This window comes from Mytilus trossulus, chromosome 8, assembly GCF_036588685.1.
Source record: "Mytilus trossulus isolate FHL-02 chromosome 8, PNRI_Mtr1.1.1.hap1, whole genome shotgun sequence".
Classification (NCBI taxonomy): domain Eukaryota; kingdom Metazoa; phylum Mollusca; class Bivalvia; order Mytilida; family Mytilidae; genus Mytilus; species Mytilus trossulus.
This window is the reverse complement of record NC_086380.1, coordinates 45,654,584-45,670,060: the sequence shown is the minus strand read 5'-3', so window position 1 is coordinate 45,670,060 and position 15,477 is coordinate 45,654,584. Positions and strand designations below refer to the sequence as shown.

The 15,477-nt window shown below is 36.5% G+C and overlaps 21 non-coding genes across 21 annotated transcripts; 11 read left to right on the top strand and 10 right to left on the bottom strand.

Moving 5' to 3' along the window:
- Positions 1-5,303: 5,303 nt before the first annotated feature.
- On the top strand, positions 5,304-5,376 carry Trnar-ccu (transfer RNA arginine (anticodon CCU)). Its single transcript has one exon. It is a non-coding gene; the product is annotated as a tRNA-Arg (tRNA).
- A 490-nt stretch (positions 5,377-5,866) lies between these two features.
- On the bottom strand, positions 5,867-5,985 carry LOC134682228 (5S ribosomal RNA). Its single transcript, XR_010100866.1, has one exon. It is a non-coding gene; the product is annotated as a 5S ribosomal RNA (ribosomal RNA).
- Positions 5,986-6,299: 314 nt separating this feature from the next.
- Positions 6,300-6,372, top strand: Trnar-ccu (transfer RNA arginine (anticodon CCU)). The gene has a single exon. It is a non-coding gene; the product is annotated as a tRNA-Arg (tRNA).
- A 490-nt stretch (positions 6,373-6,862) lies between these two features.
- On the bottom strand, positions 6,863-6,981 carry LOC134682227 (5S ribosomal RNA). The gene has a single exon (XR_010100865.1). It is a non-coding gene; the product is annotated as a 5S ribosomal RNA (ribosomal RNA).
- Positions 6,982-7,295: 314 nt separating this feature from the next.
- Trnar-ccu (transfer RNA arginine (anticodon CCU)) lies at positions 7,296-7,368 on the top strand. The gene has a single exon. It is a non-coding gene; the product is annotated as a tRNA-Arg (tRNA).
- Positions 7,369-7,858: 490 nt separating this feature from the next.
- On the bottom strand, positions 7,859-7,977 carry LOC134682237 (5S ribosomal RNA). Its single transcript, XR_010100874.1, has one exon. It is a non-coding gene; the product is annotated as a 5S ribosomal RNA (ribosomal RNA).
- Positions 7,978-8,291: 314 nt separating this feature from the next.
- Trnar-ccu (transfer RNA arginine (anticodon CCU)) lies at positions 8,292-8,364 on the top strand. The gene has a single exon. It is a non-coding gene; the product is annotated as a tRNA-Arg (tRNA).
- Positions 8,365-8,854: 490 nt separating this feature from the next.
- Positions 8,855-8,973, bottom strand: LOC134682226 (5S ribosomal RNA). Its single transcript, XR_010100864.1, has one exon. It is a non-coding gene; the product is annotated as a 5S ribosomal RNA (ribosomal RNA).
- Positions 8,974-9,273: 300 nt separating this feature from the next.
- On the top strand, positions 9,274-9,346 carry Trnar-ccu (transfer RNA arginine (anticodon CCU)). The gene has a single exon. It is a non-coding gene; the product is annotated as a tRNA-Arg (tRNA).
- A 490-nt stretch (positions 9,347-9,836) lies between these two features.
- On the bottom strand, positions 9,837-9,955 carry LOC134682225 (5S ribosomal RNA). The gene has a single exon (XR_010100863.1). It is a non-coding gene; the product is annotated as a 5S ribosomal RNA (ribosomal RNA).
- A 314-nt stretch (positions 9,956-10,269) lies between these two features.
- On the top strand, positions 10,270-10,342 carry Trnar-ccu (transfer RNA arginine (anticodon CCU)). The gene has a single exon. It is a non-coding gene; the product is annotated as a tRNA-Arg (tRNA).
- A 490-nt stretch (positions 10,343-10,832) lies between these two features.
- Positions 10,833-10,951, bottom strand: LOC134682224 (5S ribosomal RNA). The gene has a single exon (XR_010100862.1). It is a non-coding gene; the product is annotated as a 5S ribosomal RNA (ribosomal RNA).
- A 314-nt stretch (positions 10,952-11,265) lies between these two features.
- On the top strand, positions 11,266-11,338 carry Trnar-ccu (transfer RNA arginine (anticodon CCU)). The gene has a single exon. It is a non-coding gene; the product is annotated as a tRNA-Arg (tRNA).
- A 490-nt stretch (positions 11,339-11,828) lies between these two features.
- Positions 11,829-11,947, bottom strand: LOC134682223 (5S ribosomal RNA). The gene has a single exon (XR_010100861.1). It is a non-coding gene; the product is annotated as a 5S ribosomal RNA (ribosomal RNA).
- A 314-nt stretch (positions 11,948-12,261) lies between these two features.
- On the top strand, positions 12,262-12,334 carry Trnar-ccu (transfer RNA arginine (anticodon CCU)). Its single transcript has one exon. It is a non-coding gene; the product is annotated as a tRNA-Arg (tRNA).
- A 490-nt stretch (positions 12,335-12,824) lies between these two features.
- Positions 12,825-12,943, bottom strand: LOC134682222 (5S ribosomal RNA). The gene has a single exon (XR_010100860.1). It is a non-coding gene; the product is annotated as a 5S ribosomal RNA (ribosomal RNA).
- A 314-nt stretch (positions 12,944-13,257) lies between these two features.
- Positions 13,258-13,330, top strand: Trnar-ccu (transfer RNA arginine (anticodon CCU)). The gene has a single exon. It is a non-coding gene; the product is annotated as a tRNA-Arg (tRNA).
- A 490-nt stretch (positions 13,331-13,820) lies between these two features.
- On the bottom strand, positions 13,821-13,939 carry LOC134682219 (5S ribosomal RNA). The gene has a single exon (XR_010100858.1). It is a non-coding gene; the product is annotated as a 5S ribosomal RNA (ribosomal RNA).
- A 314-nt stretch (positions 13,940-14,253) lies between these two features.
- Trnar-ccu (transfer RNA arginine (anticodon CCU)) lies at positions 14,254-14,326 on the top strand. The gene has a single exon. It is a non-coding gene; the product is annotated as a tRNA-Arg (tRNA).
- Positions 14,327-14,816: 490 nt separating this feature from the next.
- LOC134682218 (5S ribosomal RNA) lies at positions 14,817-14,935 on the bottom strand. The gene has a single exon (XR_010100857.1). It is a non-coding gene; the product is annotated as a 5S ribosomal RNA (ribosomal RNA).
- Positions 14,936-15,249: 314 nt separating this feature from the next.
- Positions 15,250-15,322, top strand: Trnar-ccu (transfer RNA arginine (anticodon CCU)). The gene has a single exon. It is a non-coding gene; the product is annotated as a tRNA-Arg (tRNA).
- Positions 15,323-15,477: the final 155 nt, after the last annotated feature.

The following is a 15,477-nucleotide window of genomic DNA, read 5'->3' as shown; positions in this document are numbered from 1 at the left end:
TCTATTGTTTGTTCTATGATACACCTCAGTCCCTACAGTTTTAGTCCACAATTCTGGTAAAGCAGACTGAAGTGATCTATAACGTTTTATAATACTATCTATATCATATTCATCATTCCCATTAGCAACAATTTCTACAATAGCGTTTTGAGGTAAAAACCCAGGTTTTACCTCATAGCAAATGTCTTTCAACTGAATTATTCCAGACTCTATAAAATCATTCCATAAAATTGTTTTCCCACATATCAAAATTTCTGAATTACAAAACAACGGTTGATTATAAATATTTTCAACTGTATAATCAAATGACACATTTTCTCGTATAAAGCAAAATGATTTTAACATTTCTTTGTATATAACAGGAATACAAGACATATATTTATCTTTTAATGACATGAATACAATGTCTTCTGCCAATTTCATATTCAATACTTTGGAAATAAAATACCTAAAAATGTCTTTCCATATTACTTTATAATCTTCATTTAAAAATCTGGCTAAAAACTTCAATCTAAAAGCACAAATTTTTGATTTAATATCAGGCAGTTGTAAACCACCTTTATTTTTATCACAAATAATAGTATTATACTGTACAAGGTGTGCACCACCATTCCACACAAAGTTAACACATAGTCTCTTCATTTCTTCAATAGCCCATTCAGGCATAGAAGTAACAAATAAATTATACCACAATCTAGACATTAACAGAGAGGTTATTACATTTACTCTACCATGTATTGTCAATTTTCTTTGTATCCACATATTTAATAACATCTTGATTTTATTTAGTTTTCCTCTCCAATTCAATTCATTACATACATATTCATTTTTGCCAATATAAACACCTAATAACAAAATTTCATTTTCACAAATTTTGAGACCATGGCAATTTTGTTCATTTTCTGTCATACAACCTTTCCCTATAGGCATTATTTCTGACTTTTGCCTATTTATTTTAGCACCAGAACATTTACCATACAATTCAAATACATTAAATACTTCATCAATTGACTTCTTATCAGATACAGTTACAGTAGTATCATCAGCATGTTGAAACATTTTACACACTTTTTCTGACATTGGAATATTGATTCCGGAAATATTACAATTATTGCTAATCATACATTGTAAAGGCTCAGCTGCCAAAACATATAACAGAGCACTAATTGGACAGCCTTGTCTTATCCCATTCTTAATAGCAAAATACTTGGTTAAAAAACCATTACATTTTACAGAGCTATTTATTTCATTATAAAAAATTGTAATCCATTTAATAAAACTTTCACCAAAACCAAATTTCTTTAATACACTTAACATGTACTCATGACTAAGCCTATCAAAGGCTTTTTCTTGGTCAGCTTTTACAATATATCCTTCCATATCATCATTTTCTACTAAAGTTATAATATCTCGTACATTTGCAATACTATTAGAAATATCTCTTCCTACTATACAACATGTTTGATTTTCAGACACTATTTTTGGCAATACTTTTTTAAATCTATTTGCCATGACACGAGCTAAAATTTTGTAATCAACTTGCAGTAATGAAATAGGTCTATAATTTTTAATACCTCTTTTATCACCTTTTTTCTTAAAAATTAAACTGATAACACCAGATCTCATTGATCTTGATAAAATACCTTCATCATAAACAGCATTAAAAACTTTATATAAAATCTCTCTAAGTGAATCGTAAAAAGTACAATAAAACTCTGTAGTAAGTCCATCTGAGCCTGGGCTCTTATTCTTAGACATCGATGATAAGGCCTCAGCAATTTCATTAAATGTTATATCTGAGTCACAAATCTCTTTATCATCGTCATCAACCTTTTTATCAACATGTTGTAAAAAATCACATAGTTTATCAGTTTCTATCTCAACACAAGAGTACAACTCTTTGTAAAAATTATATTCAATATCTAAAATTCCATCAGTATCATTTACAATTTCATCATTTACATTATACAATTCTTTCACAGAATTACTTTCCTGTCTATACTTTTCTAAGTTTAGAAAATATTTTGTATTTTTGTCACCCTCTGTAGCCCATGTGGCTTTAGATCGTAAAATAGCACCTTTACATTTATCTAATTCATATTTACTAAGATCTAATTGCAATGTTTCTAATCTAGTTACATCTATATCTATACCACTTGCTTGTAAAGCACATAACCTTTGTATTTTATTTTGTATATAAAAAAAATCCCTTTTCTTTTCCTTAACTAAATCTGAAGAAAAAACTTGAGAATATCTCTTAATTCTATATTTCAAATTATCCCACCAAATAAGTGGTTCACTGTCATATAAAGAACAATTCATAGATTCAACTATAATCTCTTTAACTCTTTTTACATAATTTACATTTGACAATACAGTATTATTCAACACCCATATTCCAGGGCCTCGTTCAACAACACAAAAGTTAAAATTCATAAAAACATATGTATGATCACTAAAGCTTGTTTCATTATAATACACATTTTGTACATTTGGTGATAAGGATTTACTAATTAAAAAATAGTCTATTCTACTCTGCTGCAATATATTATTACATATTCTTTTCCAAGAAAATATTTTTTTACATTCATTTCTTGCTCTCCATACATCATATATATTACAATTACACATAGTTTTATTTAACTCTCTATATGCCTCATCAATACAATGTTTAGATTTACCTCCTTTGTCTAAGTTTGACAGAGTTGTATTAAAATCTCCTCCTATTATAACATTTTGTAAATTTTCAATATAACTGTTAACAAACTTAAAATATCTTGTTCTTTCTATACAATTATTAGGTGCATAAACAGATACAAAATTAAAAATTTGACCATCTGTTTCATATGAAACATGTATAAACCTTCCTTCATCGTCTTTATATACTAATTTTGTTTGATCTTTTACACTATTGGCAACCATGATAGCAACACCTTGCCTACTATTATAACCATTACATTCATATATTTTCCCTTCATACATATTTTGTATTCCATCAACATATGATTTATCCCAGAAAGTCTCTTGCAACAAAGCAAAAGTAGCCCTTCTATCATATAAAACAGATACAAAATTTTGAAAATTATTCACATTTTTTAAACCATTACAATTAAACGAACAAATCAGCACCATTATAATACAAATAAAATAATAAAATTTGTTATCCATTTTTATTTTTATTTTCAGACACCTGAGAGCTTCTACCAGCATTAACATTAGGTTTAGGATTCAACGGAGACCTTCTTGTAAGCTTTCGTTGTTGCTTTTTATATTTTCTAAGCTCTTTAGCAGAGAGAGAAAACACATCAACCTCTTCGTTTGTGTCACCTCCTTCATCCATGTTTTCTTCAACACAGACAGAGGAGTCATCATCACCATCACCACTACCACCCTCTGCGTTGTTTAATGTAACATCACAAAGGGTGTCGTTTCGTTTTTCCCAATGATCAGGATCAAAATCTCCGAAATCTAAATCTTCATTAACAGCTTCTTCACCTAGAAGAGTGCTATCTCCGTTACGTTTAACTTTTTTGCCAGTTTTTTCATCTTTTTTTCTCTTCCTCAACGGCACTAACACTAGGAGCAGAGATATCAACATCATCATCATCTTTCAAATCTACATCAGTATTTTCATCTGACTCGGAACAATTATCTTCCGAATTAGCAATTTTTCTCTTTCTTGTCTCATGCTGTACAATATTTTCCATGTGCACGGCGGCTTCAACAATCAATTCATTTTTGTTATTAATAATATCATCCACCAGACCTTCACTTTCTGGTACATCAACACTTTTAACCTCGGTTTGTTCTGACACTTCATTATTGGTTTCTTCTTGCGAAGTACTCGAATCGTTGACTCCCGTTGCTTCCACGTTGTTAACCTCATTCACGCAACTACATGCGATTTTATTACAAACATTGCACTTAGCAATGATTGGCTGCGGTCGCGTTTTCAAATTGTCTCCCTTCTTACATTTACATTTCAACGGTAGTTCATGACAATGTTCACACTTTGCTGCACGACACCTTCTCGCAACATGACCCTGTTCTCCACAACCACCACAAATAATGTAAGGACAGTTTTTGTGAACATGTTCAGGTGAATAGCATTCTGAACATACCTTTGTCTGGTTATTGTGAACACATTTGTAATACTTTGTGTTTTTACCGACCTTAAAAGGCATACTCCATGGAAGGGCAATAATATGAGGTGGAAAAACACATTTGACAAATCGCGTTCCATCGGCTACCTGCGTACCCGGTACAACTCTTCTAAATACTGGTGAAACGATTTTAATTCCCCTATCTCTTAACATGTCTATAATATCGTCATCATCAATGAATGCTGGGATGTACATGAAAGACACAACTGTCGTATCTGAGTACATTAACGAACATTCGTAATCTTTGTCTAAAATCTCAACTCCACTAAGTATTTTTGTTGCATTAGACTTTGAGTCAAGCGTAACATCGTACGAAGAGGAATCATCCTTAACCACAGCAAGAACAGAGTTCAAACCTGTGACATGCTCAATTGCCCTTATCACAGAAATTGCTTGCACATTTTCTGTTGATATTCCTATAACACGAATAATACAGTCTTTCGAATATCTTTTTATCTCCATGACATAATTTTCTTTACTCTTAGGAACTTTCTCAGGCCCTTTCCCAAATCCTTGTGGTCCTTTTCCAAAATAATCATTTGCGCCGGTCATTTTGGTTTTTCGAAAGCAAGTTCACCCCTAAACAGACGAGTGCACCGCTCCACCCCCCTTTCACCAAACGACTAAATCGCCGGTGTAAGGGGTTTAAATGTTAAATAATTGTTAATAAATACTCGTATTCATCAACGGAAGTATAACAATGTTTGAAAATACCTTTCAATATGAAATTAAGTCCATTTATACACTGAAAACAGCAATATCACATCGGAGGAATGTAAACAACCAGGCCGAGAACCGGTGTGTTCAGCGTGATATGGTCGTAGACACTAAAGTGACTAAAATAAAGGCATATAAAGCTAAGAACGCCGGAAGTATATCATGTATATGGAATCATCACTTTGATATTGAAAATAGAATCTGTTTAATTTCGGCATGAGATTTTTATACAGAAAACTTCTGAAACTGATGAAATTGATACAGATATGAGATCAATCGATGAAATACAGTTCGTATTTGTAGTTTCTGTCCTCATTATTATTAATTTTCAAGTTCACTAGAATGTTGATTTCAAGGATATGTGCGAATTTACAGAAACGACGCCCACGAATGACATGGGTATTTAAATGCACAACTACATACGCCTCCGTGGCCCAATGGATAAGGCACCGGCCTCCTAAGCCGGGGATTGCGGGTTCGAGTCCCGTCGGAGGTAGACAATTTTTACTACCCTCACAACATAGTCTGCCTAAATGCACTTTTTCACAAAGATCCGTAAATAAAAATGCTGTTATTGTAGCTACATAACGGCATTTGAAATTAGTTTTGTGCTTCGAAAGACTTACCAAACATGCAGCCACAACCTTTCAGCGTCCTCGAATTCACCCTAGCGTCGCTATGACAATATTCAACAATAGAAAGGATCGACGTACTTCCTTGTGAAGTCAGACTTCAGTCAAAGCGCAATTAAACGATTGTAAACTGAATATTTCGTGTTTGTTTTCCTAATTTGACAAATTTACCGGTAAAGTTATATTACGACTTGTAGTGACTTAGAAATTCGTCTGTCGACCTTTTTATAACAGTTTTATCAAGGTAAATATGAACATGCAGGGACACAATAAAATGAAGGGTAAAACGAAAAAAAAGAGAACAGGTGAAGGAGGAAGAAGATAGGAACAGACACAGACAATTATAAAAAGGAATGTCTACAACACCCGGTATTCCCAGGCGGTCACCCATCCAAGTACTAACCGAGCTCGACGCTGCTTAACTGCGGTGATCGGACGAGAACCGGTGTGTTCAGCGTGATATGGTCGTAGACACTAAAGTGACTAAAATAAAGGCATATAAAGCTAAGAACGCCGGAAGTATATCATGTATATGGAATCATCACTTTGATATTGAAAATAGAATCTGTTTAATTTCGGCATGAGATTTTTATACAGAAAACTTCTGAAACTGATGAAATTGATACAGATATGAGATCAATCGATGAAATACAGTTTGTATTTGTAGTTTCTGTCCTCATTATTATTAATTTTCAAGTTCACTAGAATGTTGATTTCAAGGATATGTGCGAATTTACAGAAACGACGCCCACGAATGACATGGGTATTTAAATGCACAACTACATACGCCTCCGTGGCCCAATGGATAAGGCACCGGCCTCCTAAGCCGGGGATTGCGGGTTCGAGTCCCGTCGGAGGTAGACAATTTTTACTACCCTCACAACATAGTCTGCCTAAATGCACTTTTTCACAAAGATCCGTAAATAAAAATGCTGTTATTGTAGCTACATAACGGCATTTGAAATTAGTTTTGTGCTTCGAAAGACTTACCAAACATGCAGCCACAACCTTTCAGCGTCCTCGAATTCACCCTAGCGTCGCTATGACAATATTCAACAATAGAAAGGATCGACGTACTTCCTTGTGAAGTCAGACTTCAGTCAAAGCGCAATTAAACGATTGTAAACTGAATATTTCGTGTTTGTTTTCCTAATTTGACAAATTTACCGGTAAAGTTATATTACGACTTGTAGTGACTTAGAAATTCGTCTGTCGACCTTTTTATAACAGTTTTATCAAGGTAAATATGAACATGCAGGGACACAATAAAATGAAGGGTAAAACGAAAAAAAAGAGAACAGGTGAAGGAGGAAGAAGATAGGAACAGACACAGACAATTATAAAAAGGAATGTCTACAACACCCGGTATTCCCAGGCGGTCACCCATCCAAGTACTAACCGAGCTCGACGCTGCTTAACTGCGGTGATCGGACGAGAACCGGTGTGTTCAGCGTGATATGGTCGTAGACACTAAAGTGACTAAAATAAAGGCATATAAAGCTAAGAACGCCGGAAGTATATCATGTATATGGAATCATCACTTTGATATTGAAAATAGAATCTGTTTAATTTCGGCATGAGATTTTTATACAGAAAACTTCTGAAACTGATGAAATTGATACAGATATGAGATCAATCGATGAAATACAGTTTGTATTTGTAGTTTCTGTCCTCATTATTATTAATTTTCAAGTTCACTAGAATGTTGATTTCAAGGATATGTGCGAATTTACAGAAACGACGCCCACGAATGACATGGGTATTTAAATGCACAACTACATACGCCTCCGTGGCCCAATGGATAAGGCACCGGCCTCCTAAGCCGGGGATTGCGGGTTCGAGTCCCGTCGGAGGTAGACAATTTTTACTACCCTCACAACATAGTCTGCCTAAATGCACTTTTTCACAAAGATCCGTAAATAAAAATGCTGTTATTGTAGCTACATAACGGCATTTGAAATTAGTTTTGTGCTTCGAAAGACTTACCAAACATGCAGCCACAACCTTTCAGCGTCCTCGAATTCACCCTAGCGTCGCTATGACAATATTCAACAATAGAAAGGATCGACGTACTTCCTTGTGAAGTCAGACTTCAGTCAAAGCGCAATTAAACGATTGTAAACTGAATATTTCGTGTTTGTTTTCCTAATTTGACAAATTTACCGGTAAAGTTATATTACGACTTGTAGTGACTCAGAAATTCGTCTGTCGACCTTTTTATAACAGTTTTATCAAGGTAAATATGAACATGCAGGGACACAATAAAATGAGGGGTAAAACGAAAAAAAAGAGAACAGGTGAAGGAGGAAGAAGATAGGAACAGACACAGACAATTATAAAAAGGAATGTCTACAACACCCGGTATTCCCAGGCGGTCACCCATCCAAGTACTAACCGAGCTCGACGCTGCTTAACTGCGGTGATCGGACCAGAACCGGTGTGTTCAGCGTGATATGGTCGTAGACACTAAAGTGACTAAAATAAAGGCATATAAAGCTAAGAACGCCGGAAGTATATCATGTATATGGAATCATCACTTTGATATTGAAAATAGAATCTGTTTAATTTCGGCATGAGATTTTTATACAGAAAACTTCTGAAACTGATGAAATTGATACAGATATGAGATCAATCGATGAAATACAGTTTGTATTTGTAGTTTCTGTCCTCATTATTATTAATTTTCAAGTTCACTAGAATGTTGATTTCAAGGATATGTGCGAATTTACAGAAACGACGCCCACGAATGACATGGGTATTTAAATGCACAACTACATACGCCTCCGTGGCCCAATGGATAAGGCACCGGCCTCCTAAGCCGGGGATTGCGGGTTCGAGTCCCGTCGGAGGTAGACAATTTTTACTACCCTCACAACATAGTCTGCCTAAATGCACTTTTTCACAAAGATCCGTAAATAAAAATGCTGTTATTGTAGCTACATAACGGCATTTGAAATTAGTTTTGTGCTTCGAAAGACTTACCAAACATGCAGCCACAACCTTTCAGCGTCCTCGAATTCACCCTAGCGTCGCTATGACAATATTCAACAATAGAAAGGATCGACGTACTTCCTTGTGAAGTCAGACTTCAGTCAAAGCGCAATTAAACGATTGTAAACTGAATATTTCGTGTTTGTTTTCCTAATTTGACAAATTTACCGGTAAAGTTATATTACGACTTGTAGTGACTTAGAAATTCGTCTGTCGACCTTTTTATAACAGTTTTATCAAGGTAAATATGAACATGCAGGGACACAATAAAATGAGGGGTAAAACGAAAAAAAAGAGAACAGGTGAAGGAGGAAGAAGATAGGAACAGACACAGACAATTATAAAAAGGAATGTCTACAACACCCGGTATTCCCAGGCGGTCACCCATCCAAGTACTAACCGAGCTCGACGCTGCTTAACTGCGGTGATCGGACGAGAACCGGTGTGTTCAGCGTGATATGGTCGTAGACACTAAAGTGACTAAAATAAAGGCATATAAAGCTAAGAACGCCGGAAGTATATCATGTATATGGAATCATCACTTTAATCTGTTTAATTTCGGCATGAGATTTTTATACAGAAAACTTCTGAAACTGATGAAATTGATACAGATATGAGATCAATCGATGAAATACAGTTTGTATTTGTAGTTTCTGTCCTCATTATTATTAATTTTCAAGTTCACTAGAATGTTGATTTCAAGGATATGTGCGAATTTACAGAAACGACGCCCACGAATGACATGGGTATTTAAATGCACAACTACATACGCCTCCGTGGCCCAATGGATAAGGCACCGGCCTCCTAAGCCGGGGATTGCGGGTTCGAGTCCCGTCGGAGGTAGACAATTTTTACTACCCTCACAACATAGTCTGCCTAAATGCACTTTTTCACAAAGATCCGTAAATAAAAATGCTGTTATTGTAGCTACATAACGGCATTTGAAATTAGTTTTGTGCTTCGAAAGACTTACCAAACATGCAGCCACAACCTTTCAGCGTCCTCGAATTCACCCTAGCGTCGCTATGACAATATTCAACAATAGAAAGGATCGACGTACTTCCTTGTGAAGTCAGACTTCAGTCAAAGCGCAATTAAACGATTGTAAACTGAATATTTCGTGTTTGTTTTCCTAATTTGACAAATTTACCGGTAAAGTTATATTACGACTTGTAGTGACTTAGAAATTCGTCTGTCGACCTTTTTATAACAGTTTTATCAAGGTAAATATGAACATGCAGGGACACAATAAAATGAAGGGTAAAACGAAAAAAAAGAGAACAGGTGAAGGAGGAAGAAGATAGGAACAGACACAGACAATTATAAAAAGGAATGTCTACAACACCCGGTATTCCCAGGCGGTCACCCATCCAAGTACTAACCGAGCTCGACGCTGCTTAACTGCGGTGATCGGACGAGAACCGGTGTGTTCAGCGTGATATGGTCGTAGACACTAAAGTGACTAAAATAAAGGCATATAAAGCTAAGAACGCCGGAAGTATATCATGTATATGGAATCATCACTTTGATATTGAAAATAGAATCTGTTTAATTTCGGCATGAGATTTTTATACAGAAAACTTCTGAAACTGATGAAATTGATACAGATATGAGATCAATCGATGAAATACAGTTTGTATTTGTAGTTTCTGTCCTCATTATTATTAATTTTCAAGTTCACTAGAATGTTGATTTCAAGGATATGTGCGAATTTACAGAAACGACGCCCACGAATGACATGGGTATTTAAATGCACAACTACATACGCCTCCGTGGCCCAATGGATAAGGCACCGGCCTCCTAAGCCGGGGATTGCGGGTTCGAGTCCCGTCGGAGGTAGACAATTTTTACTACCCTCACAACATAGTCTGCCTAAATGCACTTTTTCACAAAGATCCGTAAATAAAAATGCTGTTATTGTAGCTACATAACGGCATTTGAAATTAGTTTTGTGCTTCGAAAGACTTACCAAACATGCAGCCACAACCTTTCAGCGTCCTCGAATTCACCCTAGCGTCGCTATGACAATATTCAACAATAGAAAGGATCGACGTACTTCCTTGTGAAGTCAGACTTCAGTCAAAGCGCAATTAAACGATTGTAAACTGAATATTTCGTGTTTGTTTTCCTAATTTGACAAATTTACCGGTAAAGTTATATTACGACTTGTAGTGACTTAGAAATTCGTCTGTCGACCTTTTTATAACAGTTTTATCAAGGTAAATATGAACATGCAGGGACACAATAAAATGAAGGGTAAAACGAAAAAAAAGAGAACAGGTGAAGGAGGAAGAAGATAGGAACAGACACAGACAATTATAAAAAGGAATGTCTACAACACCCGGTATTCCCAGGCGGTCACCCATCCAAGTACTAACCGAGCTCGACGCTGCTTAACTGCGGTGATCGGACGAGAACCGGTGTGTTCAGCGTGATATGGTCGTAGACACTAAAGTGACTAAAATAAAGGCATATAAAGCTAAGAACGCCGGAAGTATATCATGTATATGGAATCATCACTTTGATATTGAAAATAGAATCTGTTTAATTTCGGCATGAGATTTTTATACAGAAAACTTCTGAAACTGATGAAATTGATACAGATATGAGATCAATCGATGAAATACAGTTTGTATTTGTAGTTTCTGTCCTCATTATTATTAATTTTCAAGTTCACTAGAATGTTGATTTCAAGGATATGTGCGAATTTACAGAAACGACGCCCACGAATGACATGGGTATTTAAATGCACAACTACATACGCCTCCGTGGCCCAATGGATAAGGCACCGGCCTCCTAAGCCGGGGATTGCGGGTTCGAGTCCCGTCGGAGGTAGACAATTTTTACTACCCTCACAACATAGTCTGCCTAAATGCACTTTTTCACAAAGATCCGTAAATAAAAATGCTGTTATTGTAGCTACATAACGGCATTTGAAATTAGTTTTGTGCTTCGAAAGACTTACCAAACATGCAGCCACAACCTTTCAGCGTCCTCGAATTCACCCTAGCGTCGCTATGACAATATTCAACAATAGAAAGGATCGACGTACTTCCTTGTGAAGTCAGACTTCAGTCAAAGCGCAATTAAACGATTGTAAACTGAATATTTCGTGTTTGTTTTCCTAATTTGACAAATTTACCGGTAAAGTTATATTACGACTTGTAGTGACTTAGAAATTCGTCTGTCGACCTTTTTATAACAGTTTTATCAAGGTAAATATGAACATGCAGGGACACAATAAAATGAAGGGTAAAACGAAAAAAAAGAGAACAGGTGAAGGAGGAAGAAGATAGGAACAGACACAGACAATTATAAAAAGGAATGTCTACAACACCCGGTATTCCCAGGCGGTCACCCATCCAAGTACTAACCGAGCTCGACGCTGCTTAACTGCGGTGATCGGACGAGAACCGGTGTGTTCAGCGTGATATGGTCGTAGACACTAAAGTGACTAAAATAAAGGCATATAAAGCTAAGAACGCCGGAAGTATATCATGTATATGGAATCATCACTTTGATATTGAAAATAGAATCTGTTTAATTTCGGCATGAGATTTTTATACAGAAAACTTCTGAAACTGATGAAATTGATACAGATATGAGATCAATCGATGAAATACAGTTTGTATTTGTAGTTTCTGTCCTCATTATTATTAATTTTCAAGTTCACTAGAATGTTGATTTCAAGGATATGTGCGAATTTACAGAAACGACGCCCACGAATGACATGGGTATTTAAATGCACAACTACATACGCCTCCGTGGCCCAATGGATAAGGCACCGGCCTCCTAAGCCGGGGATTGCGGGTTCGAGTCCCGTCGGAGGTAGACAATTTTTACTACCCTCACAACATAGTCTGCCTAAATGCACTTTTTCACAAAGATCCGTAAATAAAAATGCTGTTATTGTAGCTACATAACGGCATTTGAAATTAGTTTTGTGCTTCGAAAGACTTACCAAACATGCAGCCACAACCTTTCAGCGTCCTCGAATTCACCCTAGCGTCGCTATGACAATATTCAACAATAGAAAGGATCGACGTACTTCCTTGTGAAGTCAGACTTCAGTCAAAGCGCAATTAAACGATTGTAAACTGAATATTTCGTGTTTGTTTTCCTAATTTGACAAATTTACCGGTAAAGTTATATTACGACTTGTAGTGACTTAGAAATTCGTCTGTCGACCTTTTTATAACAGTTTTATCAAGGTAAATATGAACATGCAGGGACACAATAAAATGAAGGGTAAAACGAAAAAAAAGAGAACAGGTGAAGGAGGAAGAAGATAGGAACAGACACAGACAATTATAAAAAGGAATGTCTACAACACCCGGTATTCCCAGGCGGTCACCCATCCAAGTACTAACCGAGCTCGACGCTGCTTAACTGCGGTGATCGGACGAGAACCGGTGTGTTCAGCGTGATATGGTCGTAGACACTAAAGTGACTAAAATAAAGGCATATAAAGCTAAGAACGCCGGAAGTATATCATGTATATGGAATCATCACTTTGATATTGAAAATAGAATCTGTTTAATTTCGGCATGAGATTTTTATACAGAAAACTTCTGAAACTGATGAAATTGATACAGATATGAGATCAATCGATGAAATACAGTTTGTATTTGTAGTTTCTGTCCTCATTATTATTAATTTTCAAGTTCACTAGAATGTTGATTTCAAGGATATGTGCGAATTTACAGAAACGACGCCCACGAATGACATGGGTATTTAAATGCACAACTACATACGCCTCCGTGGCCCAATGGATAAGGCACCGGCCTCCTAAGCCGGGGATTGCGGGTTCGAGTCCCGTCGGAGGTAGACAATTTTTACTACCCTCACAACATAGTCTGCCTAAATGCACTTTTTCACAAAGATCCGTAAATAAAAATGCTGTTATTGTAGCTACATAACGGCATTTGAAATTAGTTTTGTGCTTCGAAAGACTTACCAAACATGCAGCCACAACCTTTCAGCGTCCTCGAATTCACCCTAGCGTCGCTATGACAATATTCAACAATAGAAAGGATCGACGTACTTCCTTGTGAAGTCAGACTTCAGTCAAAGCGCAATTAAACGATTGTAAACTGAATATTTCGTGTTTGTTTTCCTAATTTGACAAATTTACCGGTAAAGTTATATTACGACTTGTAGTGACTTAGAAATTCGTCTGTCGACCTTTTTATAACAGTTTTATCAAGGTAAATATGAACATGCAGGGACACAATAAAATGAAGGGTAAAACGAAAAAAAAGAGAACAGGTGAAGGAGGAAGAAGATAGGAACAGACACAGACAATTATAAAAAGGAATGTCTACAACACCCGGTATTCCCAGGCGGTCACCCATCCAAGTACTAACCGAGCTCGACGCTGCTTAACTGCGGTGATCGGACGAGAACCGGTGTGTTCAGCGTGATATGGTCGTAGACACTAAAGTGACTAAAATAAAGGCATATAAAGCTAAGAACGCCGGAAGTATATCATGTATATGGAATCATCACTTTGATATTGAAAATAGAATCTGTTTAATTTCGGCATGAGATTTTTATACAGAAAACTTCTGAAACTGATGAAATTGATACAGATATGAGATCAATCGATGAAATACAGTTTGTATTTGTAGTTTCTGTCCTCATTATTATTAATTTTCAAGTTCACTAGAATGTTGATTTCAAGGATATGTGCGAATTTACAGAAACGACGCCCACGAATGACATGGGTATTTAAATGCACAACTACATACGCCTCCGTGGCCCAATGGATAAGGCACCGGCCTCCTAAGCCGGGGATTGCGGGTTCGAGTCCCGTCGGAGGTAGACAATTTTTACTACCCTCACAACATAGTCTGCCTAAATGCACTTTTTCACAAAGATCCGTAAATAAAAATGCTGTTATTGTAGCTACATAACGGCATTTGAAATTAGTTTTGTGCTTCGAAAGACTTACCAAACATGCAGCCACAACCTTTCAGCGTCCTCGAATTCACCCTAGCGTCGCTATGACAATATTCAACAATAGAAAGGATCGACGTACTTCCTTGTGAAGTCAGACTTCAGTCAAAGCGCAATTAAACGATTGTAAACTGAATATTTCGTGTTTGTTTTCCTAATTTGACAAATTTACCGGTAAAGTTATATTACGACTTGTAGTGACTTAGAAATTCGTCTGTCGACCTTTTTATAACAGTTTTATCAAGGTAAATATGAACATGCAGGGACACAATAAAATGAAGGGTAAAACGAAAAAAAAGAGAACAGGTGAAGGAGGAAGAAGATAGGAACAGACACAGACAATTATAAAAAGGAATGTCTACAACACCCGGTATTCCCAGGCGGTCACCCATCCAAGTACTAACCGAGCTCGACGCTGCTTAACTGCGGTGATCGGACGAGAACCGGTGTGTTCAGCGTGATATGGTCGTAGACACTAAAGTGACTAAAATAAAGGCATATAAAGCTAAGAACGCCGGAAGTATATCATGTATATGGAATCATCACTTTGATATTGAAAATAGAATCTGTTTAATTTCGGCATGAGATTTTTATACAGAAAACTTCTGAAACTGATGAAATTGATACAGATATGAGATCAATCGATGAAATACAGTTTGTATTTGTAGTTTCTGTCCTCATTATTATTAATTTTCAAGTTCACTAGAATGTTGATTTCAAGGATATGTGCGAATTTACAGAAACGACGCCCACGAATGACATGGGTATTTAAATGCACAACTACATACGCCTCCGTGGCCCAATGGATAAGGCACCGGCCTCCTAAGCCGGGGATTGCGGGTTCGAGTCCCGTCGGAGGTAGACAATTTTTACTACCCTCACAACATAGTCTGCCTAAATGCACTTTTTCACAAAGATCCGTAAATAAAAATGCTGTTATTGTAGCTACATAACGGCATTTGAAATTAGTTTTGTGCTTCGAAAGACTTACCAAACATGCAGCCACAACCTTTCAG